This window comes from Molothrus aeneus, chromosome 3 (genome assembly GCF_037042795.1).
Source record: "Molothrus aeneus isolate 106 chromosome 3, BPBGC_Maene_1.0, whole genome shotgun sequence".
NCBI classification, from domain to species: Eukaryota; Metazoa; Chordata; class Aves; order Passeriformes; family Icteridae; genus Molothrus; species Molothrus aeneus.
In genome coordinates this window covers 111,344,612-111,368,474 of record NC_089648.1, presented here as the reverse complement: position 1 = coordinate 111,368,474, position 23,863 = coordinate 111,344,612, and the positions used below count along the sequence as shown (strand labels likewise).

The 23,863-nt window shown below is 45.4% G+C and overlaps 1 protein-coding gene across 6 annotated transcripts in view; it reads left to right on the top strand.

Moving 5' to 3' along the window:
• EXTL3 (exostosin like glycosyltransferase 3) overlaps positions 1-23,863 on the top strand; it is a 150,433-nt gene that overhangs the window by 26,579 nt on the left and 99,991 nt on the right. For all 6 annotated transcript variants that reach the window (XM_066547633.1, XM_066547631.1, XM_066547634.1 and 3 more), the window contains exon 2: positions 17,911-17,985. The gene's annotated coding sequence lies outside the window, so the exon portion shown is untranslated. The remainder of the gene's footprint in view (positions 1-17,910; positions 17,986-23,863) is intronic.

Genomic DNA, 23,863 nt, shown 5'->3' with positions numbered 1-23,863 from the left:
TCCCTGCTCATGGCAGGGGGTGGAATGGGATGAGCTTTAAGGTCCTTCCCAAGCTAAACCATCACACATCAAAGCTGTGATGTGTGACCAGAAGGTGGGCAGAAGTCAGAACTGCAGGATCTTATCTTCCTCATTTAGAGGTAATTTGCTGATCATTTGATACAGGAACCCACTGACTCCCAGAAATGCATTGTACATCTAATAATACGTGTCAGGGAATAGGTTAGCATCGTTCGCAGATAATTAATAAAGATAGCACTTCCATAGCAAATAGGAAGGAAAAAAAACCCAACCCGTGCATTGTTTAGCTAAGATATTTCTTTCCTTAGGCATCTCTCCTGGGAAGACCTTGGTGCTTCTAAATGAATCTGCCGCCTACCTTGTGTACCATCATTTTAATGTGGGGATTGAGGAGGAGCCAACTATTGGAAAAGCAGCCAGAGATGGATGCCCTGGAAAGGTGCCACTAATTACTGTGGCAGCTGACAATTAGCTGTTAAGCCTTTCCTTGCAAAGTTCTCAACGGTGCATCCTGAAACAAAAACAAGGACCTGGAGAAAGGGGAGAGCTGTCCTTGTACTGATTTTGTGGGGTGATTGTTAAAAGCAGAAGGTGGAGCTGATTCTGAGGTGGTTCCCTTCCAGCAGAGCAAGTCAGATTTGATGGACCCAGAAGCATTTTGGTTTTTTTGCTGCTGGGCTCTGCAAACTTCTTACACTCCTTACCTTTAAACTAGGTTTGAGGCTGTCATTTCTTCATAGGGAAAGCTGTAAATTACTAACATCTTCAAAGTGTCATTGTTGATGTGAATCTGAGAATTTTTAACAAAAATCAAGATGTAATAAAAAAAGATTCAAAGAAATCGTGCAGTTGGTTTCTTGCATTTGCCTCCAGGGTTCTTCTGACTCTGTTTTTACTTTGTGGCAATGATGAATAGCAGGAAGCCTTTTGCCAGTGTCTCAAGGGTGTAGTTAGTTAGGAGTAACGATTGAGCTGGAGCTGGCAGGTACCTCAAGGTTTTTGTACACAAGCTGATCTCCCTCCATCCCTCAGGGCTCAGACCTGCTCTTTCTCTGGAAATGACTTTTACATCGTTGGGACAACGATGATTTTGATTAGAAAGGCCAAGCTAGAGAATTATTTCTCCCTTTTCGAATGAGATGTTGGGGAAGATGTTTTGGCGTGCACGGAGTATTTCACTGAGCTTGTGTTTGTTGAGCTCAGGTGGCAATGCCAGGAGCATCTCCATGGGTACTTTATAGCAGCATGAGCCAGGCTTTGCTCTGACTTGTGTCTCTGTGTAATTCCTTGGCCTTGGAAGGAGTGACCTGGAACGTGCAGGCAGATCTGGCTCCTGTTTCTGTTCATCTCTGATCTCTGCTGCGTGCGCCGACACGCGAGCCCCGGCTCCCAGCAGCTCTCCCTGGGACACAAAGTGGCAGCTGCTTGACAAATGCAATGGAGCAAGTGTTATAAAAAGAACCAAAGCGAATTGCCTCTCCTCAGAATTGATTAAAGCAGGAGCAGTATTTGGAATGCTTCTTGTGTGCTCCGTGTTCCTGTGCAGGGGAGTCTCTCTTGGACACTTTGCTGTCCCTCTACCTATTCTTAGCCTGTTTACCAAAAGCTGTTGTATGTGCATCAAGAGATCTCCCTGTTCAGGCTGTTTGTGTGTTTATGTGGAGTCTTTTGAGGAGAGAGGGAATTATGTCCTTTTCTGTCACCTCCTCCTCCTTCTGCTCAGGATATACAGGTTAACGTTTCCATAGTATCTGAGTGCACGGCAGAGTGTCTGTGAGGCAGGGAGGTACTGCCTGGTACTTGTTGACACCGACCTTCGAATTTGAGATTTGTGACACGGGTGAACTGATTTCACAGCCTGCTGCTAGAAGGGGTGGCCCTGGTCCCTCTCCCTCTCTCAGCTCTGCAGTCCCTCTCTTTCAGGTGATGTCTCAGTGCAGGAATTCAGTTTGAATATCCAACAGCAAACTGCTTGAGGGATTTTTGGTGGGAGATGGAGAATCCCCTTAGTGGTAGGGGGCACAAGGCAAGGGCTGGTTTCATGCTGGAGTGTCCTTGGAGGGGGATCAGAGAATAGTTTAGATTGGAAAAGCACTTGGAGATCATGGAGTACAACCATCCCCTGCCACTGCCCCATGTCCCCAAGTGCCACATCCACAGGGCTGTTAAATCCCTCCAGGGATGGAGACTCCACCCCTGCCCTGGGCAGCTGTGCCAGGGCTGGACAGCCCTTTAAGTGAAGAAATTCCTTGTTATCCAACCTGAGCCTGCCCTGGCCATTCCTCTCATCCTGTCCCTGTTCCTGGGAGCAGAGCCCGATCCCACCTGGCTTCCCTGTCCCATCAGGGAATTCCAGAGAGGGAAAAGTTCCCCCCTGAGCCTCCTTTTCTCCAGGCTGAGCCCCTTTCCCAGCTCCCTCAGCCCTCCTGGTGCTCCAGCTCCTTCCTCAGCTCCGTTCCCTTCCCTGGACAGCTCCAGTCTCTCAATGTCCTTCTTGTCCCAGAGCTGTCCCCAGCACTGGAGGTGGCCCAGCAGTGCCCTGGCCCTGCTGGCCACCCTAGAGTTGGGACAAGACAGATGCCACCGGTCTCTCTGCCTGCCTTGGGCACACCTGGCCTCACGGCCACCTGCCTGTGGGCCACCTCCCCCAGGTCCTTTTCCACCCAGCAGCTTTCCAGCCCCTTTCCCTGGCAGTCCTAGGAATAACTGAGCTTGGGCAGGTGAGAAATGGGCAGTGGGACAGTGCCACAGCCACTGTGCTGTGTCAGGGAGCTGTCCCAGCACCCTTTCCTCTTCCCTGCAGCCCCAGGGTGTGCTCCCTTTATCTTTCCTGCACTCTCTTCTCTTCCCTGCAGCCCCAGGGTGTGCTCAGGATGATTTAATGAAGCGCAGGGAACTCGTTCTAGGTGAACACGCTGAATGGACAAGAATAGTTGGCTGTTGTATATGGCTATGAAGGTCACCAGAATCAGATGCTCATTTTTCAGCTCCTGGGTGCAGCAGAGCTTTGTGCTGACACAGGCACTTCCTGTCAATGGGGCTGGAGTGGCACTGAAAGAAGAAAATGCCACTGGAAAAATGTGTATTGGGTACAAATTTGTCAGACTTTGAGGCTTCTTTTTGTTGCCTGACTCTTTATTCTGATGTTATGAATTTTACTTTTCTGTTTTGAGAAGTGAAATTAATAATGTCCCTTACTTCCTGTCCAGTGGGAAGGAATGTCTTCATGCTGGCCCAAGCTGAGCTGCAGATGAGACCTGTTTTGGGAACTGTTCTGCAAAAGCAGAGGAAGAAGAAACTAACAGTTCTCAATTCTCTTTGAAATGCAATTTTAATGGTTCCTTGGTAATTCATGCAATTATTTAATCGGCTGCACCATCCCTGGGATTATTATTCTTCCCAGGTAATAACTGGAGCAGTAAAGATATCTTGTAAATTGAAAAAAAAAACCAAAAAGAATTGGCATATGTTGATTGCAGTACTGCGTTTTAGTAATTGTTTGAAATGACCTTTTGGAATCTCAGAGAGAAAATTTGTTTGCTTGACTTTCTCCCAGATCAGCTCCTGGCAATCTCGATATAGAGCAAAATGGAGTTGTTTTGAGTTTTTTAGTTACATTCTGACAGCAAAGCCTGTTTTTCTGTGTGCATTACTGGTTTTTTTTTTTTTTGCTTTTTTAAAGGTTAAGCTCTGTTTGACAGGAGTTCCATAGATGAAGTTTTTGAAACTTTTTGGTGTGGTTGTTTGCCTGTTTTTTTTTTTCAGCCAGAATTGCTTATCCTGGGTATTATTACAAAATAAATATTTATTTATTTCTTAATTGAAGGGGAAAATTCTCGCCGTATTTTTGAATGTCTAGAGATGTGATGATGAAAGGTCTGTGGGTTTTTTGTTGGTTTCATTTGTGGGTTTGCTTTGGGTTTGTGTTATTTTGCTTTTTTTTGGTCTTTTTCAGCTTTAGAGGTTGTAATGTGATGAGATCATAGAACCTTGTCAGGTTTAGGGAAAGAAAAAAAGATTATAATTTTTTTCTACCAAGTTCTAGCAGAGCTGTTGTGAAATCTGGTTCCTCAATGCCACTGGGTTGTGGTCAGAGCCCACTGTGGGTTTGGTTTATAGGAAAATGTCCAATATCTGAGGGCCTTGCTCCACACCAACTCTGTGTGGAACCTGCTCTTTTCATGGATGAGACCAATGATTCTTCCCTTTTCCCTTTTGAAAATTCTGGCTTTTTTTCCACTTTAAAATCTGACAACCCTCAGAGAGCAAAGGGTCAGAAAAACACATTGTGTGAAATCTCTCAGCATTCAAGTTTTCACATGAGAGCCCATTGCTCTTTGTGTTTGCTGGAGCTGCACTCGTTGAGGCTGTGAGAGCCTGGTCCTTCAGAAACACCGAAGGAAACTCTGTGAGAGCCGTGCCAAGGAGCAGGTGCTGCAAAATTCAGCTTCTGCCAACTCTGAGAAAATTGCACTGTGGAGATCAGCATCTCTCAAGGGAAAATTAAATCTCAAAATGAGTGTCCAAGCTGGAAGTAGACAACAATGCCAGAAATACGTCCAGCAGCTCAGTTTGGAGTTTCCCTTCCTCTCAGGCTGATCCCTCAAGGCAGCGTGGTGTCCCCAAGGACTGGAACCTGGAGTTGTTTCCACAGGGGACAGAAATGACAGGAAGAATCAAACGGGACCCAGCCACAATCAGCTGGAGCTGAGTGAGCAGCAGCTGAGTGATTTCAGCCTCCTCATCAGGCTGGTTTTGCACATCCTGACTTGAAAAAGTAGCTTTTTCATCCTTGGATCTGAACAGACAAACCTGAGGGGCTCCATATTTCCTGCTAAATTCCAGATAAGATCTTTTACTGCTTGAACTTGCAAAGCAGTTTAGGTGTGTGCTTCCCTGCTCCTGCAAAGAGCTTGATCCACCCCTTCATTTAGATGAGCTTGTTTGCAATGAACAATGTTCCTCAAGCTGTGAATACAAAAATGGTTCAGCTTTAAAAAAAAAAAAGAAAAAAGAAAAAAAACCCCTCCCCTGCAAACAGATGATGTAATGCCCAAGCTCCAAGTTTAAACAGTAGCTAATTTGCCAGGGGATAAACCAGGGTGAAATCTGTCAGGCTTCCCAATTTTCCCCATTCACCAGAGCTTTGTTCTTTCTGCTTTCAAATGCAGGGTACATTTGTGTGTCCACACTGTGTGGTTTCCTTCAGCTTCTGCAGCCAAAGAGTTTGTCCAGGGGCAAGAGAAAATGTTGCTGTGAACCTTTTGTTGCCATAGACCTTGATATGCATCTTTTTGGTTTTAAGTTTTACTTTGTGAGTGAATTAAAATCCTGAGCCATCCCTTTGATGAGCTGCAGCACAGGGTTATTTATTGTTGTCTCTTTGCAGGCACGTTCCTTTGGCCAAGCAAGATTCACTCCCTGCAAGGTCCCTGGGGCACTGCTGGCTGGGAGACTCAGCTGGTTTGGGCTGCCTGTGGATTGTTTACTTGCTGTTTGGACTCTCCTCTCCCAGCCAGTTTTGTACAAAACAAGGAACACTTAGTTTTCACACATTTAAAAAAAAAATAATATGAGCAGCTTTCTCTGCTGGTGGCAGCTCTGGTCTGTGTAGTGCTTGGTGTCTGCTGACAGGAGGGGATTTTGGGTGGGGAAGAGGGAGGTTTGGATCACACTCCCCCTCCTCCTCCTCCTCCTCCTCCTCCTCCTCCTCCCTGGGATGCTCTGTTTATTGGAATTCTTCACTGACCTCTTCCTTTAATCCTCAATTTTGGCACCATTTCCCAGGGCTCGTGGTGTAAGCACAGGGCTTTGCCAGCCAGCAGGATGAACAGGGTTAGAGACATCCAGGATTTGCAGTGTCTGCCTGTGCTGGTGGAGGAGGGAAAGATGTGACACAAGAAATTGAAGTGACACTTAAAGGAATTGCTTCCATCTTCTCTGGCTTTTTCTATCAAAAAGCAAAAAATGCCATCTTCAAACTTGGAGCAGCTTCATTTTAAAAGCTGTCCCAGTGTGGGGTGAGCCTGTTTTGGGGATGTCATTACCCAGCCTGGCATGTGGGGTGGATTCAGCAGTTTTTTCTTGCTCTGAGCAGCGCTGGCTGAAAGCTCTGAGGGCTCCTTGTGCTGACGCTGCACTGGAGCACTTGGGGAGAGATCCCATCTGTGAGAGCATCTGACTCACAGCACTGAGATCTGCTGGGATGTGCTGCTTTCAAACAGCTGGATTTCAAAATCTCACCAAAATTGTGTGAGGGGTGGGAAGCTGAGGGGCTCTCCTGCAGCTGATGGTTTATTTTTTTCTATGGTTGAAAACTAAGAGTAGTGAACCACTTGCAGTTTATGGTGGAGTTGTGCTTGATCTGTTCTGTTTATTATAATTTTATTCCCCACACTTCTTGCTGGTTTGACTCCTTCCTCTTTGGCATTGTTTTCACCTAAATCCTTTTCCTCAGAATTTCCCTGCTCCCTGCCAGCTGTGGAGCAGCTGGGAAGACACCAGAAAACACAAATGGCTCCGAAGGGCTGCTCAGAGGGGGCACTGCTTGGCCATGGAGCCTGGATTCAGCTGGATCTCCTTGGATGGGCTGCACCAGCCCATCTCCAGCAGCGGTGGGGATGTGCTGAGGAGCTGTGGGCTGCACACAAGGAGCCTTTTGTTTGCTTGCCTTAGCAACCCTGCCTCTCTGAAAGCTGAGATGTTCTCACTCCCGGGAATGAATGCTGGGTGTTTCTCGGGAAGCAGGCTTGCTTTGGGAGGCTGATCTCAGTAAATTGGTCTTTCTATCCCTAACCCCCTTTTTTTTTAATAACAGGAGGTCTCCATCCAAAAGAAGTCTGGTTATCTGGTGTTCACCCCCCCGCTCACTCTCATCTCTGCTGTATCTGTTCTGGTGGGCACAATGTGCTGAATTTCAATAAATTGTAGTTGTAGTCTTTGCTAACTATCTGTCAAATATTGACTTAGTCTGTAGGGTGAGCTGACTAAGCTGAAATTAATGGTGTAATTCCAGCTTGTTTGGCACAGGTATGGAGCCAGTTTCATTGCAGATGGCAGAGGAAATTAAGATCCTACCTTGACTGCAGCTCAAGGGGATGGGAGAGAGAAGCCTTGGGCTTATATGGCAGCAAGGAAAGACTTGGTGGAGACAGAGAGGGGGAGTGTTTGTGAAGATACTGAGGGTGATAAAAACTCTTCCCAATGAATGAGGTCATAAGACAAAAATTGAGGTGGTGTTGTTAATTGTGTGCTATTACAGATGTCATGAAATGATCTTCCACATTCTGGTCCCTTGCCATACCCCTGGGATAATTTTTCTAAATCTACTGAAAATGAGATCCAAAAAAAAGAAAAAAAAGAGACAATCTGGCTGGTTGAGGTTTTGGCACAGATCTACAGCCTCAGTGCTGATATCTGCTGGCTTTGTGCAGGTGAACAACTCCACGTGTTCCTGAGGTGTTGCTGCAAAATGACAAAGCCCTAACACCTCCAAACAGGCAAAGAAATGGAGATGCAAGGAGGTGTCTGAAGGGATCCAAGTGATCCAAAAGAGCTGATGGCAGAACTGGAGCTAAACCACACAGCTTCCCTCGTGTTTCAGAGCCTGTCCTTCAAACTCCTGGGAAGCTTGTGGGTTTTTGAGGTTATTTTTGAAAGGTTTGTTGCTGGCATAAATGAATCTTGGAATTCAAAACAATAAAGATGCAGCTTTGGGGCCAGTCCTGCTTGAGTGACTGCAGGGATCTCGGGGCTGGTGCAGTGAATCTGATGGAATTTTATATGAAAGGAGAGCTCATGAGTTGGTTTGGGGTTTTTTCAACACCTTTTTTCTCTTCACCCCTTAACTCTTTGCTGCAGGTAGTAAGAACTCCATTGTAACTTTCAGTTTTAAGGGAGCTTTGTGCCTCCAATCGATTGGTTCCTGGCTGATCTTCAATAGCCCAAAGAGCAAATGTAATGCAGCAAATTCATTATATGCTAAAATATTTATTGTGTTACTGTAAAGGTCATTGATAGCAGTGGAGGCTCAGTAAGATACAGTCCTGAATCTTTCCAAAGATGGGATCTGTCACCACTCTCTGAGAGCAGTGTTTTAAAAAGTACCTGGAATAACTCAGCCCATGCTTTTGGAGGTGTTTGGACCTTGTGTAGGTTAATAAATGACTCGTGCTGCATCTGAAAGTGAACAGCTGTATTTAATTTTGTCATGTGTACTCCACAGGCAGATGTGGAGGGCAGAGCAAGAAGGGAATCTTAGTTTAACCTTGTCCCTTTTGGCTTGATTTAAGTAATTTACAGCGTTGTATAATAAAATCTCCACATCTGATTTCTATTCTGGTTGTAGAAGTCTGGAATTGTCAGTAGTGCCCAAAGGTATTTTTGCTCCTACCTGTGTAGGAGTGAATTCCTTGTTGCCCAACATCACCTGGAAAGGTCACAATGAAAAGGCTTCCTGGCAATGAGGTGGGCTGTGACTTCCCTTCCCCTGAACCCCAGAATGAAATCTTTAATAAATGGATTTGGGGCTGGGAGGAACCTCTCAAACCCTTTCCAGAGGTACAGGAGAGGTGGTGGTGTGGGACTGCTCCCACACAGAGCCCTGCATGCAGTGGGATACATTACTGACCTATTTGCTGGTAGTTTTAGCATCTGCCTGGGATTAGTTCAGCCAGCTGATCCCCAATTCTGTGCTATAATGGTGTGTCTTTAAGCATGGCTTAGATGATTGGATACTGAGGAGCATTTTGGAGTCTGGCCTTGCAAATACAGCTTGTTAATTGAAGCTGTGCTCGCCGGCAAAGCTGCCTTTTAAAGTTCTGCTGTCTGTCCTCCCCATGATGTTCCAGCCCCTCTGGTTTCTCATTGACTGCAGCCTGCCCCTCCCTCTGCTGGCCTGCGCATTTGTCACCTGTGGCCACTCCTCTGCCTGCGAGGGGCTCTTCCCTCATCACACCGAGAGTTTTCCTAATCGGGAGTGAGCGCTGAAGGGGCTGAGTTCATTGCTCAGGCTCTTTGCCTGAGTGTGCCTTTCAGGCAGCTGCAGTGAGCTTCAACAGCTTCGTCTGTCATGATCAGACAGAGCTCTAGATAATCTAGCAAATCTCTTGATTATGAGGGTGGAAAATAATATGCTTTGATTTACAGATGTTGCTGCACAAAAAGTGCTTCTGTGAATTCTCTGAATGGCAATATCTGGGTGCTTTTGGCATCCTCAGGCTTTGAGTGCATCCATTTTCTGAACATATCCTGAATTCTGCACACTTGTCTGGACACAGACATGGACAGATGTTTTACACACAAGCAGACAATTAATTATTTTTTCAGTAGCATTTTAAGCCAAGTTCAGGGACTACATTGGGTCAAGGGCCTTGAAGTTTTTCAGTAAAAAAGACAAAGGATGGTGGAGGCTGTTGCCTTGTGGCTGATTACAGCCAGGTTGACAACAGCAAGGGGGGACAAAGCATATTTTTCATTAATCCTCAAAACACCTTTTCCTTTCCTCCAGGAAATTGTGGACAATCTTGAAAGCATTTTCTAGTGTCCCCAGCATTCTCACAGGATGTCTGATGCAGCAGGCACAGAGGTCTGACCTCTGGTGCCAGAGGTGTGCAGCTGTGGTGCAGCTACACCAGCAGCAGGAGCATTGCAGGTGTTTCTGAAGGGGTTTGAAATATTTCCTCCTTTTGGGCACACCAGCTCTCTTGGTTATGGACTGACTGACAGATCTGCAGAAGATTAGGAAGTGTTTTTTCACAGCCCCTGGGGGCTGTGGTAAGCTGGAAGAAAGAGCTCCTGTGGTCTCTCCCAGCTGTGTGGCAGAGCAGTTTGTGACATGCTCAGATTGAATCTAAGCTCGGTTCTTGTTTGTGGGGTTTAGTTGTAATCTCGGTTTGCTGTGCAGCCTCACTGTGCTTTCAGTGGGACAGGGAAGAGGAGAGATGTTGGGAGGATAGAAATGCACTTGTTTTGGTTGCAAGAGCTCCTGAATTTATGGTGTTAGCTGCTTTTCTGCTGAAGGTGAGGACAGCATTCATGTGGGAGACATTTAGGTGGGGACTTTTTTCTACAGATCTGCGTGGTGATCAAGTTACTTCATTTTTTTCCCCTCCTTTCTCGAGGTCTGCTTTATAACCAGCAGAGAAAAACACCCCTTTTCCTAAGCAGACATCTTGAACCAATCTGATTTTCTGTGCTCCAGCAGTGCCTGCTGCTCATGCTGGCTGCAGAGAGAGCCAGTCCAGCTGGTTCAGGTGTGGCCAGCACTCCTGAGTGAAAATGGCCAAACCTTGGCTGCTGGGTGGGTTTATACAAACTCCTCATAGCTGCAACTTCCTCCTGCTTGGAAAAAAGAAGAGCTGATGTGGCCACTGGATCTGATGATTCCCCACGGTAGCAGGTCTGAGGTTTGAAGAGTCTCTGTGACATTTTAGTGAGAGGCATTTTGGAGTGGTTCAGATATCAATGAGGAAAGCTGAAATGCTTTGTTTCACTCTCATGACCCTGGGAATATTGACCAGTTTGTCAGCTGGGATCCATCTGCCAAGTGTGAAAAACGCCAATCACTTGTTTTGAAAATTCTAAAAGTTTCATAGTAATAGAATGGTTATAAAAATAGTAATACAATTAGAGTAATAATAATTTGGACAATTTGAATTAGGACAATATGAGACAATGGAGACAAAGAGTTATGGATGTCTGGGTACCTTTTTCTGGGCAACATAAGCCTGAAAAAGGACACATTAGCAAGGGACTAAGTTTTAAAAACAATAACCTGTTGCATATTCATGCACTTCATACATGATGCATAAATTCCATTCAAACACAGGATTCTGTCTGGTCATCCTCAGCTTCTTCCTCTGAATCCTGACAGCGCCTTCGAGGTAGGAAGAAGTTAATTTCTTCTGATAAGAGGGCAATAAATTCATTTTCTCTGAAAGATTCAGGTGTCCTGTGGCTGCTATCTGCTGCAAGTCCTTTCTTTAAAAAAAGTGTCTTACATAGCATGGTTTCTATTTGAGCATTTTTTATAACCTAAAACTGGATTTACCACACTCCTTAAGAGAATGAATCCAGCATTACTTTCTAACACAACACATATAATATTCATTTGAATATTTGTGAAAAGCCAATAATAAAATATGCATTTTTCACCCAAGGAAAGGTCCAGCTGGATGGGATGATGTCCTGGTACCAAAGGAGGGAATGAGACAGGACATGGCTCCTTTTCCCAGTGATTTTTGTATCTCTGCTCAGATGTGCGTTGCTGGAGGAAATCACACTGAAAACGACCACAGAGCTTTCTGTTTTAACTCCCTAACTTGAGCCTGGATCGTACAAAGCAAACCCTCCGAGCCTGTGAAGGGGTTTTTGTGGAGGAATAAAGCTCATTGTCAGCTGCCGTGTTCAGACCCTTGGGAAATTGTGACCATTGTCTGGGCTATTATTGCTTAATAAAAGCTTTGCATTTCCTCATTCAGAGCCTTGAAAATCTGGTTCTGTGCTTTTAAAAATAACTCAGCGTGAGCCACAATTGGGAGCATTCACAGAGGAAATTCTTCAGCCATTTAAAACAAAGTGAAGGGAGGGGAAAAAAAAAAGCTCTCCCTAAAGTGCTTTTACTGATCCATGAAGGGTGAATGGTGAAGAGTGAGTGTGTCCCAGCCGTGCTTCCACTGTCTGGATGGAGCACAGAGGCTCTGCTCCTGCTCCTGTTTGCTTCCAGCCTTCCAGGATTTTGGGTCTAGTGCTATCCCAGCTGGGGAACCCGGGCTGGACATGCTGGATGAATCCTCTTGGCATGCTGGATTTCTTGTGGATGAGCACCTCAGGACAGGTGGGACCTGCAGTCGCTGGTGGGCTTGATGCTCTTTGTGCTTGATGCAAAAAAAAAGGCTAGAAAATGGTTTTCTTTCTTTGGCCACACCAGAAAAGGTCATTTCAGGTAAAATGAGATGTTGTCATGTGCTGAAGGATGTGCAGGATTTTGGGCACCAACTCGGCAGGCTCTGTGGGGAAGGGGGCAGAGGAGGGGGTGCTGTGGGTTCCTCACCCCAAAATTGGATTCCCTGTAGTTTTTACTCTCCTGATTTGTCCTGGGAAATTATTACCCAGCACAGAAGCCCTGAACTATTTTGCAGATCTGCTTTGGAGGTTTGTTTCTTTCCCTCTGTGTGTTCTTGGGTTTATTTTCCTTCTGGTGTGGAAGTAATTATGTTACTTGTTTCTTAAGTTTTGGCTCCGACTATGAAGAGGAATGTACTCAGGTTTTTTCTGTTGTGGTGGTGTTTTTTCTTTCCCCAGTGCAGTTTCTGCTGTTAAAATATTCTGGACAGCAGTTGCTGCCCACGTAGAGCACACAAATGTGTGTTTAGTGGTTACAAGACATGCTTGCTCTGGGTGTGCCTCGTTGTTTTGTGCAGTGCCAGTCTCTGCCCACATGATTGGCCATCATTTATCATTGCCATCAAGCTGGGGAGATATAATTTACATTAGCAATTAGTGCTCTGTGCAGGCCAGAATTAGCTACACTGGCTCTTGATTTGGAAATAAGTTTTCTCTTGGAGCTGTGTGTTTGTCAGGATAGAGACCAGGGTGTGAGGAGGGGATGGCACTGGGCTACTGCAGGGCTGCCAAAGACACTTAGTAGTGAAGAAAGCTGATGGCTGGGATATTGCCTGGGTTTTATTTGTGATTGGAAATGAATTATAGCAGAAAATGCCTCTTCCATGCCTCAGTTTCTCCACCAAAAAATGAATGCTGCGTGATTTGCCCGAGTGTGTTCATTAGCAGGAATTACTTTCCTCCCTCTTCCTGTCTCCTGGAGCAGCTGTGATGTGCACAGGGATGTGTGGGGACAAGACACAGCCCTGCAGTAGCTGAATTCTGTCACACCATTGTGTAGTTTGGTGTTGCTTGAAATTTTATAGGTCATGTGCACCATTAAAATGATTTCCATGCCTGTGTTTGGAGAATCTGCTGTGCCCACTTTCGTTTCTATCCACATGACTGATCCAGGGCCATATGTTAAGAATATAACTGCTTTTAATTTATTATTTTTTAAAAAAATCCATTGGTGTCTAAATCCATCTAATAAAAATGCAGACTGGAGCTCTTTAATGAGGCGTAAGTCAATCCAGGCTCTCTTTTTTTATAAGACAAAACCACCTCACACACTGCCTTCTTTTTCTATGGACTTGTGCTTTGCATTTCTACACATTCATCATAGCATGAAGCCTCTGACAAAAGGAAATAAGAAAAGACGGTTTAAGAGACCGTTTTGCTGTGCATAAACCTGAACCTTTGCAAAGGGAAAACCGTGGGCTTCAGCAAGTGAACTGTATGAGGCTGTGTGTTGACAGAAAGGAGAAATAAAAATTACAATGCTGAGTAAGTTTAGTGTAGTTGTGAATTGTACAGCAAAGAACAGGAGCTCTTAGGAAGGGAAATATTTCCAGTTTTGCTCCTTGCCTTTGCAAAACTGCAAAATCGCAAAATTCAAGTGATGGTTGGAAGTTCTTTGCCACAAAAAAATCTTCATTTGCTGGTTAAGCCATTGGTTGAGGCCATGCATGAGCAGCAGCATTTGAGTGGAGGCTGGGGGTGTGTGGCTGCCTCTGATTTTGGGGGCTTTGGGAGGAAATGGCTTTGCTGCAGGAACAGCAGAGAAATAAAAACTACAATGCTGGGTAAGTTTAGTGTAGTTGTGAATTGTACAGCAAAGAACAGGAGCTCTCAGGAAGGGAAATACTTCCAGTTTTGCTTTGCAAAATCACAAAATTCAGTTGATGGTTGGAAGTTCTTTGCCACCAAAAAATCTTCATTTGCTGGTTAAGCCATTGGTCGAGGCCATGCATGAGCAGCAGCATTTGGGTGGAGGCTGGGGTGTGTGGCTGCCTCTGATTTTGGGGGCTTTGGGAGGAAATGGCTTTGCTGCAGGAACAGCTCAGCTCAGGTCCTGTGGCTGTGGTTTGACAGCTGAAGTCACAGCACAGCTGTGAAATCGGACTCTGCTCACACATGGTTGTGGCTGGCTGTGAAATCCTCCGTGGTTCTGGCAGTGACAGTGCCCAGCCTCACACAGCTGGTCCAGAGTGGGGGAAAAAAGGAGATTTGCTGGTTTTGGAAGGGCCTCATCCTTTTCTCATTGCTCGTGGTTGGTCCTGCATGGTCGGTGTGGTGACAAGGCCCAAGTTGGGGTCCCAGTCTCCTTTTGCTAGAGAGGACCCAAAACTTGCTTTACCAGGTTTATGGAGCAAGGGAAGGAGGAGAAGGGAGTCTTAGCAACTCCAAGCTGTGATCCAGGACTGAAAGCCGGAGGTTCTTGGGGCTTCTGCTGGTCAGAGTGACCCCAAGATGCGTTAGAAAGTCTCTTTTCCCAGCCTGGAGATCAAAGAAGGAGTCAGAACTCTTCATTTCTCGTTCTCAAGGTTGTTTATTGTTCCTTATCTATAAAATTCTTTCTCCTGTCCAGCTGAGGTCCGTCCAGCAGGACAGTTCCAGGCACTCTGCCAGCCCCTGGGGTGGTGTTATCTTTTTATACTAAAAACTACCTGTACAATGTTTACAATCACTTCCCAATCCCTATCACCTGTGTTAGACAGTGAGCTTCTACTCTAAACCAATCCAAAAGTGGCACCATCACAGCAGAAGATGGAGGCCAAGAAGAAGAAGGAGAAAGGCTGGACATGTCCAGATTCCTCCATCTTGCCTCCTGAACCCCCGTTCTAAAAACCCCAAAAATCTATTTTTCACCCCGTGATAAATTCACCATCATTCTACTTAAACTGTCATGGCTTGCACATCTTCATCTAAGGTTGGTAATTTGCTCCACGGGTCCTAATCAAAACCAGAGGGATTTTGGGCTCTGTGCCAGGGTCTCTGAGCCCCCTGGCAGGGGTCTTGGCAGTCCAGGACAGCCAGAGGGATGTCCTGAGGTTTTGTATATAGAACAATAGATCTGTAAGACAGAACATGAAGAAGATGTTGATGACTTTTCTGAAATGCTGGCCCACAGAAAAGTCTCTGAGGGAAGGTAGTCAGGGCTGTGGTTTTTAATTTAAAAAAAAATCTTTCTACAGGCAGTCAAACTTTCAGATTTAGCAAGACTTTGCATAACAGGAGGTGCTTTGTTGACAGGCTGCACATTGACTTGTAGTCACAGGAGCACAATGATAAATTATTTAATTATAGATACCCAAAGAAGCGAACCAGGTGCCCGCTGGGCTGTGTTGTCCCTCTGCTTCCCCACTTTGCACGGTTTCTTGCTGGCTGATTCCCAAAATCCAGCTGTTTGCAGCAGTGGTCTCACAGTTATTAATATTAATTAGCAAAGTTCTGCTCTGTGAGTATTCCTGCACGCACACAAAGTGCTCAGCTCCTCGGCTGTGTAACGAGCGTGTGCTCAGCCTCGTTGTTAATTAGCAGCATCCCTCCAAGGACCTGTGCTCCTCCTGGGGTGGAAGTTTGGTGTGGAGCTGCCTGTGGTAGTCAGAGCCAGTCCCTGCTGAGACTCACGTGCAGGCTCTGCCATAGCTGGGTTGTCAGCTTTTTGCCCTTTGTTTTAATCTCAGCTTCTCCTCTGTGCATTCTCCTCGCTAAGCAGCACGGTTGCTAAGGTTAGCTTCTTTTCAGGTTTGCCATTAGAACCTTGTTTTAATCAGTGCTGACAAAATCCTGGCTGGATCTGTGCTCCAGGTAGGGGTCAGATTTAAGTGTTCTTCAAAAAGCTTTCATGCACCAGGAACATGGTGCTCCTTGTGCTGACAACAGTTTTGTGTCTCTGCCTCTTAATAACCATCCTGTAGTAACACCTTCTTCCTTGATTTGCAAAACAGCTCCATTCCAAGAAGAAATTTCCTCCTGAAAATGTGGAAGTGTGGTTTGTTCTTGGCAAATCCAGCTGGGGCTTTATTATGGTTCTGATTTAATATCCTTGGTGATGGAATGCTCCTGTTGTGGGGGAAACATCTCTGAGAGGTGATTCTCTCTACAGAAGAACATTCCCCTCTTATTTTTTTTTAACACTGAAGGCAATAGAAAGGAAGAAGCTGATAAATAATATGACTATAAATGAGAACCAAATTATACTTTAATTTTTATGGATGTTCATGATAGAAAAGCAATGTGAGATCAGGAGGTCTTTCCAGAAGAGGAGGGTTGCTCTTAAATATCTCTGCTTTGTCCCTGGGTTTATGTGTTCAGTATCATCCAGAAAACTCTTGGTTTTGCATTTGATTGTAATTTGCATTTAGATTGGCTGCCTGAAGGGAGTCTCTTGCGAGGGGAGATGGGGCTATGTGGCTCCAGTCTCTTGCAGATCTGGCTGGAAGTAATGGCATTTACATAAAAACCATTAGCTCTGTTATTGATAAACATGAAAGGCATCCATTTCATTTAATTTTTTTGATGAAGAGCTTTTAATATAAGCACACAATAGCACTGAGGTAGTAACATTCCTGCCCCCCATCCCTCTGTACTGACCTCTTGTTTTAAGGGCAAACTTTGTTTGGGATTTTGTTGGTGGAGAGATTGGAAGTTATTTCTATTCCAATTTACTGGAGTAGCCAGTTGTTGTGCTACATTGTGGGGAATTATTTAATGCTCATTTTAAGAGGTGTCTCTATTAATTGAACGGGGATTTAATGTCTCCCTGAAGCACAGTTGGTCTGTGTGTGATGTATACCAACGTGTACGGCTGGCAATTCCATGGATAATCTTTTCCTTAATCAAGATGGGTTTAAGCAGAACTTCAGTGGCGCCTCATTAAGGGGATAAAGTGTGTTGGAACAACAAATATATTAAAGGGAACTTCTTTGGTGCACTCCAGATCAGAGCCCATGCAACCCTTCAGCACAGTGTCTGCATAAACATTTGTTCCCTTTCGTGTGTAATGGTGCTTTGGGGATCAGGACGTGGCACAAAGAGCTGTGATTCACTGCCTCTGGAGGAACTGGCTTTGGGAAGCTCTTGCTGCTGCTCTCATGTATAAATACTTTGCTTTTCTCCTGGGCTGCCTCAGGTCTGACCTCAGCAGCCTCCAAAGGCAGCCGGTGCTGCGGTTGTTTTCAAGCATCACAGCATTTGCTTGGGAGACCTTGCTGAGAGCTTTGCAGCTGCTTGGAGTTCTTGACCTCAGAGCTGGGGAGGTGAGGGTGTCTGTTCTGCATTGATGACCTGGCCTGCTTCTTTGTCAGGACCCAGGACATCCCTCTGGCTGTCCTGAGCAGCCCAGACCCCTGCCAGGGGGCTCAGAGACCCTGGCACAGAGCCCAAAATGCCTCTGGTTTTGATTATGACCCATGGAGCAAGTTACCAACCTTAGATGAAGATCTGCAAGCCACGACAAATTAAGTAGAATAATAGTGAATTTATCACGGGGTGAAAAAGTAGATTTTGGGGTTTTTAGAATGGGGGTTCAGGGGGCAAGATGGAGGGATCTGGGCATGTCCAGCCTTTCTCCTTCTTCTTGGCCTCCATCTTCTGCTGTGATGGTGGCACTTTTGGATTGGTTTAGAGTAGAAGCTCACTGTCTAACATAGGTGATAGGGATTGGGAAGTGATTGTAAACATTGTACAGGTAGTTCTTAGTATAAAGACATAACACTACCCCAGGGGCTGGCAGAGTGCCTGGAACTGTCCTGCTGGATGGACCTCAGCTGGACAGGAGAAAGAATTTTATAGATAAGGAACAATAAACAACTTTGAGACTGAGAAATGAAGAGCTCTGACTCCTTCTTCAAGCACCAGGCTGGGAAAAGAGACTTTCGAACTCATCTTGGGGTCACTCTGACAAGCTAGAGATCCTGATACTTCTTGATGTAAAAAACTTGTTAAAAAATTTTTGGGTCGCTTTATCAATATTTACAGCTCTTTTTTCCTCTCTAACAGGCTCCAGACAGATGAGTAGAGAGCTGGCTGCAGGAGAGGGACAGATTCCAGTTTGCCAGCTGCTCACCGTGTACAGTGAGTACCTTCATATTTCAGGAATAAAACTTTCTGTAGTACCTGATGTCAGCCTCAAATTGCCTCCATTGGGGCTCAGCATTAAGTCTGCATGCTTGCACAGTGTTCTCCTAAAAGTACAAACTTCCTTGGCTTAACTCTTGTTTTGGGAGAAGTGTGCTCCAGCTCCTTTTAGCTGAAGTGATAAATTGTGTCCTCATCCTACTTCCAATAGTGGCAGAGCAGAGAACTGCTGCAATTCTGCTCAGGGCTGTGGGGAGTCAACACTAAAGGTGTCACCTTGAGGCTTCCTGTGCTGCAGGATCAGGAGTGGAAATGCTCCCCAGAGCTATTCCAGCCGTGTTGGAAGTGTTGGAGCTGAGTGAGGAGGGTGGATGAGGTTCCAGCCACGGCACATGCCAGGGTTGCTCATAAATGAGTGCTATGAAATCAGCCAAATGAGGCTTGGCTTGACTGGTGGGTGGAAAAGAGCAGGAATAAACCACTGGAAAGCATTGTCCAGTTCATGGTAAGGATGGCAGGTTTGCCCTGAAAGTGGAGGAGAAAATCTTTATTTCATGGGGAATTTTTACACATTAAAATGTCTTGCATGCGTGTTAATGAGCTGTAATAACGAGCCTGTGCTTTATGAGGTGTCTGCAAACATCTTAGAACTCACAACTGTGAGGGAGTAAATACTCCAGCTAGTAAATTCTGAGTAATTGGAATGTCTTGGCCCATGTGGTGCAGTGGTGTGGCCAGACTGAAATAGGGAATTGCCTCTGAAAGCCAGGAGGATGCTCTAGCACAGGCTGTAAAATTCAGGTGAGTGTGGGAGCTGCAGCAATTGAGTTTATTGTGACAGTCCTAGCAGGTGATTCCCTAAGGATAATGTGGGATGATGAATCTTGAAACTGAAAGTGTTTGTTAACAAAAGTCAAGGATGAAATAATGCATTTAGAGACTGGGTTGTGTCATCAGGTTGGTGTGGATGTATCCGGGGAGCAGGGCAGAGAATTCCTGTGCTTTTGGGAAAGAAGGCAAAGAGAGACAAACTTATTTGTGGATTCCTCATTTCTCCCACATCCAGCCAGTACATGCAGGGTGTCCTGGGCTCAGGTGTCTATTCCTGTGTATTGCAGCATTTCTCCTTGTACTTCTGGATCCAGGAAATCTTTGTGCCCTGCCAAACACAGCAGGGACTCCCCTCAGCTGGAACACAGCTCCTGTGAAAAATTCCACCGTGAATAACAAAGCTGGGAGTAGCAGTGGGGGCACGTGAAGGACAAACCACGCCGGAATCGACCAACGGTGCCAGCGCGCCAAGGCCCTCATCGACAGCTCTGATCCCAGGCTGTGCTCTGAGCCACATCTGCTGACTTGAGGAGCTGCAGTCAGTCAATACCATTGAATTCTCCTTCTCTTTTGCATATCTTAAGGAGGAGGAAGTCTCAGGCTGACAGCTCTGTGCAGTTGCACAAGGCCAGGGCTGCACAGCTTTCCCTCAGCATCAGGATCTCTAGCTTGTCAGAGTGACCCCGAGAAGAGTTAGAAAGTCTCTTTTCCCAGCCTGGTGCTTGAAGAAGGAGTCAGAGATCTTCATTTCTCAGTCTCAAAGTTGTTTATTGTTCCTTATCTATAAAATTCTTTCTCCTGTCCAGCTGAGGTCCGTCCAGCAGGACAGTTCCAGGCACTCTGCCTGCCCCCGGGGTGGTGTTATGTCTTTATATAAAAACTACCTGTACAATATTTACAATCACTTCCCAATCCCTATCACCTGTGTTAGACAGTGAGCTTCTACTCTAAACCAATCCAAAAGTGCCACCATCACAGCAGAAGATGGAGGCCAAGAAGAAGAAGGAGAAAGGCTGGACATGCCCAGATCCCTCCATCTTGCCTCCTGAACCCCCATTCTAAAAATCCCAAAAATCTACTTTTCCACCCCATGATAACTTCACTATTATTCTACTTGAACTGTTGTGGCTTGCTGATCTTCATCTAAGGTTGGTAATTTGCTCCATGGGTCCTAATCAAAACCAGAGGGATTTTGGGCTCTGTGCCAGGGTCTCTGAGCCCCCTGGCAGGGATCTTGGCAGTCCAGGACAGCCAGAGGGATGTCCTGGGTTCCCATACCCTGGGACATCATTTGGCCTGTGCAACATTTATTGCACTGCTGTGGTGGGCAGCACATTCAGCATTGACCTTCAGGAGCCCTTCTGGGTTAGTGGGCCTGCTGCCTAGAGGAATGAATGTAGGAGACAAGGATTCCAGGTTTGGAGTCCTTTTTAGGGTGGAAGACTGTGATTAAAGCAAGGAGTATGGATTTAGGTCAGTAGGAGATAGCTGAGGGGAGGGCTTTTCTTGGCAGGAAGATTCTGGAAACAGTCTGTGATTGCCATGGAGCAGAATGGCAAAATAACCTGTTTCAAGGGATTCCTTAACAAGTCATTTTTATGCAAAACTCTCTCCATGACACTAAATATCGAAATAACTGGGTTGGGCCCGGAATCTAAGAATACTTTCAGGACAACTCATCTTCAAACTCTTCCTGAGACTTCCTGGCTTGGCAGCAAAGCCAAGTTCTGCAGGAGTTTTGCAGCAGGTCCCTTCCTGTGAGGATGTGGCACCATCCACGTGAACACCAGCGTGGGTCTGACGCTTCCTGTGCTTCACACAGGTCTTTGCTCACAGCTGCAGTGCAGAAGGGCAGGGGGAGAGCACTTGGGCATGGCAGGGAGGGTTTGTGCTGCCTGGACCTCCTGGGAAGTGAGAGGGTGGAATTCCTGCTCCTTGCTGCTGTTCCCCTCAGAAGATGCTGGAGACTTTTGTCTGCTTCTTAAAAACCCAGGATGTGGCAAACAAACACCTGAGCTGGGGGAGGCTGGGTCTGTCCTGTCTCCAGCCATGGCCAGCAGGAATGTTCTTCATCTCCCATCAGTTCATTCAGCTCTTGTGCTTTTTCAGCCTCTGTCCAGACATTTCAAAGCTTAACTTGGTGTGCTGGATCACTTCCTTTTGGTAACTGCACCTTCTGCCAGCTCATATTTGGGGAATTGTCATTTGCATTAAAATTCTGTAAATCCCTACTGTGTCCCCTGTCAGAGGCCTCTTCTCCAGACTAAAATGTCCTAATTGATTCAATGGTCCTTACAGAGATGCTTCATGCTTTTGACCATCTTTATTATATTCACTGTTTACAATTTGTGGTAATTTTTTCTCCTCTTGAGTGTTCTTATTAGAAAATTGAAAGAACCTTTGGGTTTTTGAGGTCCTGTCCTTTTGCTGGAGTTCTCTGTATATTTAGCCATAGAAAAGAAAACAGGAATTTTGATGTTCCATGTAATAATAGTATTTTATTTATTTATTTATTTATTTATTTATTTATTTATTTATAAAAAGCAGAGATTTGTGTGTGTCTAATCTAAAAACTCCTATCAGGAAAGCTATGAATAAACCTGGTAGCATTCCAGTGCACTGAGTCACTAGAACAATACATTGTTAACAAGGAGCCCTGGCAGGGCTGTGTGGCTTTTTGCTAAAGCTGTCAGCCAGGATATGGGATGCATCTTTGTATCCTGCAGCAATTTTGTGAAACTAAATGGCTGCTGGTGTCTACTGCATCTTCTAAATGGTGACAAGAATCATTCTGGGTGTTAAACCCTCTCCCCCTCTGCATTGCTTAAGAAATGATATCCAAATGGAGAATTGGTCTTATTTAGAGAAATATAAATCAGTCATCAAACAGGTTCTGGTTCTGCAAGAGCAGGACCTGGCTCTCCATCTCCTCTGCTCTGTATAAATGATATTTATTTTATTAGTGGCTTCCAAAAAGTAGAACTGGAATGTGATGTGATTAAAGTGTTAACACCAGGGCTGCAGTCCCAGGGCGCTTGGGGCTGACAAGTCTGTGGTTTTCTCTATCTGCCCTGACTCACATCTGTGGCTTTTGTGCTGCCCTGAGGTGAGTCAGGGCTCCTCCAGGGGTGATTAGAGCCCTGGCCTGTGGGCAGCCTGGGAAACTTGGGCCTCTGTTCAGCTGAGAACTCTTGGCTGTTTTCCTCGGTGCTGAATCACAGCTCCTGGACCATCCCGAGCAGTTTTTTCCCAGTGTTCAGCTTTATCTTCCATGCCTCCACTGCTATTTCCACCAATGTGCTTTTCTTCTTGCCTCTCTGCTGCCTTCCTTCCTGCCTTTAGCCCCAAAAAGCTCCCAGCTCTGTCTCTGCTCCACTGTGGCTTCTGTTTTGCACAGGGAACCCAAAGGACCAAGTCCTTGTGGCAGTTCTCTCCCAGTTCATTGCACAGATCTGTCAATAAAACACCAAAAACTCCCCAAAGCCTCACCTGGCCTGCCAAGATGTGTCACCTGTGCCTCAACCAGTCCTGAACCCAGCTGGGGAGTCCTCCTGGACAGGGGACACCAGGAGGAGGACAGAGGGAGAGAAATACAGCCAGAAACTCTAGGTCGATTTTCTATCACTCCTCAGGGTGTCCCAGCCCCTGCTTGTTCTGAAGGATGGAGGATTTTTAGTATTCCTTCCTTTCATATCTATATATCTATATCTATATCTATATCTATATCTATATCTATATCTATATCTATATCTATATCTATATCTAATCTATATCTATATCTATATCTATATCTATATCTATATCTATATCTATATCTATATCATCTATATCTACCTATTTATCTATATCTATATTCATATTAAATCTCTATATCTATATCTAATCTATATCTATATCTATATCTATATCTATATCTATATATCTATCTATTTATCTATATCTATCTATTTATCTATATCTATATTTATATCAAACCTCTATATCTAATATATATCTATATCTATATCTATATCTATCTATTTATCTATATCTATCTATTTATCTATATCTATATTCATATCAAATCTCTATATCTATATCTAATCTATATCTAGATATCTAGATATAAATACATAAATTTATATTAATGGCCCTTTCTTTGACTCTCCTGAATGTGAAGTTGCACACAGCCAGCCTGTCAGCCCACAGTCAGCCTACTGTAATAATTTCAGCTGTAGTTTAGTAAGGTAGCAAATTGAGAGTAATTTTTAATCTGCTTGGGAGAAAAACAGCTTAATTGGCCGTTTCTCCTGGTGGTTCCAGCATTATTTTTGGCCTTAGAGGGTATAAATGCAGCAGACATTGATCTCCCTGCATGAGGGGTCAGCTCTTCCTGGACAGCACTGGAACACTGCATCTATTTATTTCTATTTCACCTTTTTTTAGTACATTGCCTGAATAATAGAGCCAGTGTGGAAAGGGCCTGTAAAATGCTGAGTTGTGTGGTGGAATTTTGCTCTGCCCAAGTAAATCTCTTGTGATGAGAGACTCCATGAAGGGAAAACCTCCTGGATTAGCTTGGAGCAAGGGGAGCTTTGGAGGCCTCCCCGGGATCCTGCAGTGATCCATCCACGCCGGGGAAGTGGAGCTGGGAGCATCCAGCCCCTTGTGCCATCAGCCAGGGGACTTTTCCATTTAATGCAGCCACTGAAACTGGGAGCAGAGCAGTGTGGGACAATGTGTGACAGGGGAGCTGGAACAGGCTGCCTTTGTGGCACATCACAAAGCCAGCAGTATGTGCTGGAGTGCTCCTGCTTGCTGAGCTTGGAATGTCAGCCTGGCTTCTGTTCTCCTCCCTTCCCTCCAGGAGCTGCTTCACATTTGGGGAGAATAAGTCACTGTTTGTGTGTTTAATTCATTTCTGCTCCCAGTTCTTGGATCACACAGAGGGTTAGAGGGAAGGAGCTCCAGCGAGGTGAAAGCCATCAGGTTGCTGTGAGATCCTCCATGGTGTGTTAGTGCAGGGCTGCAATCCCCAGGCCTCTTCTTGCTCCCTGACAGGAGG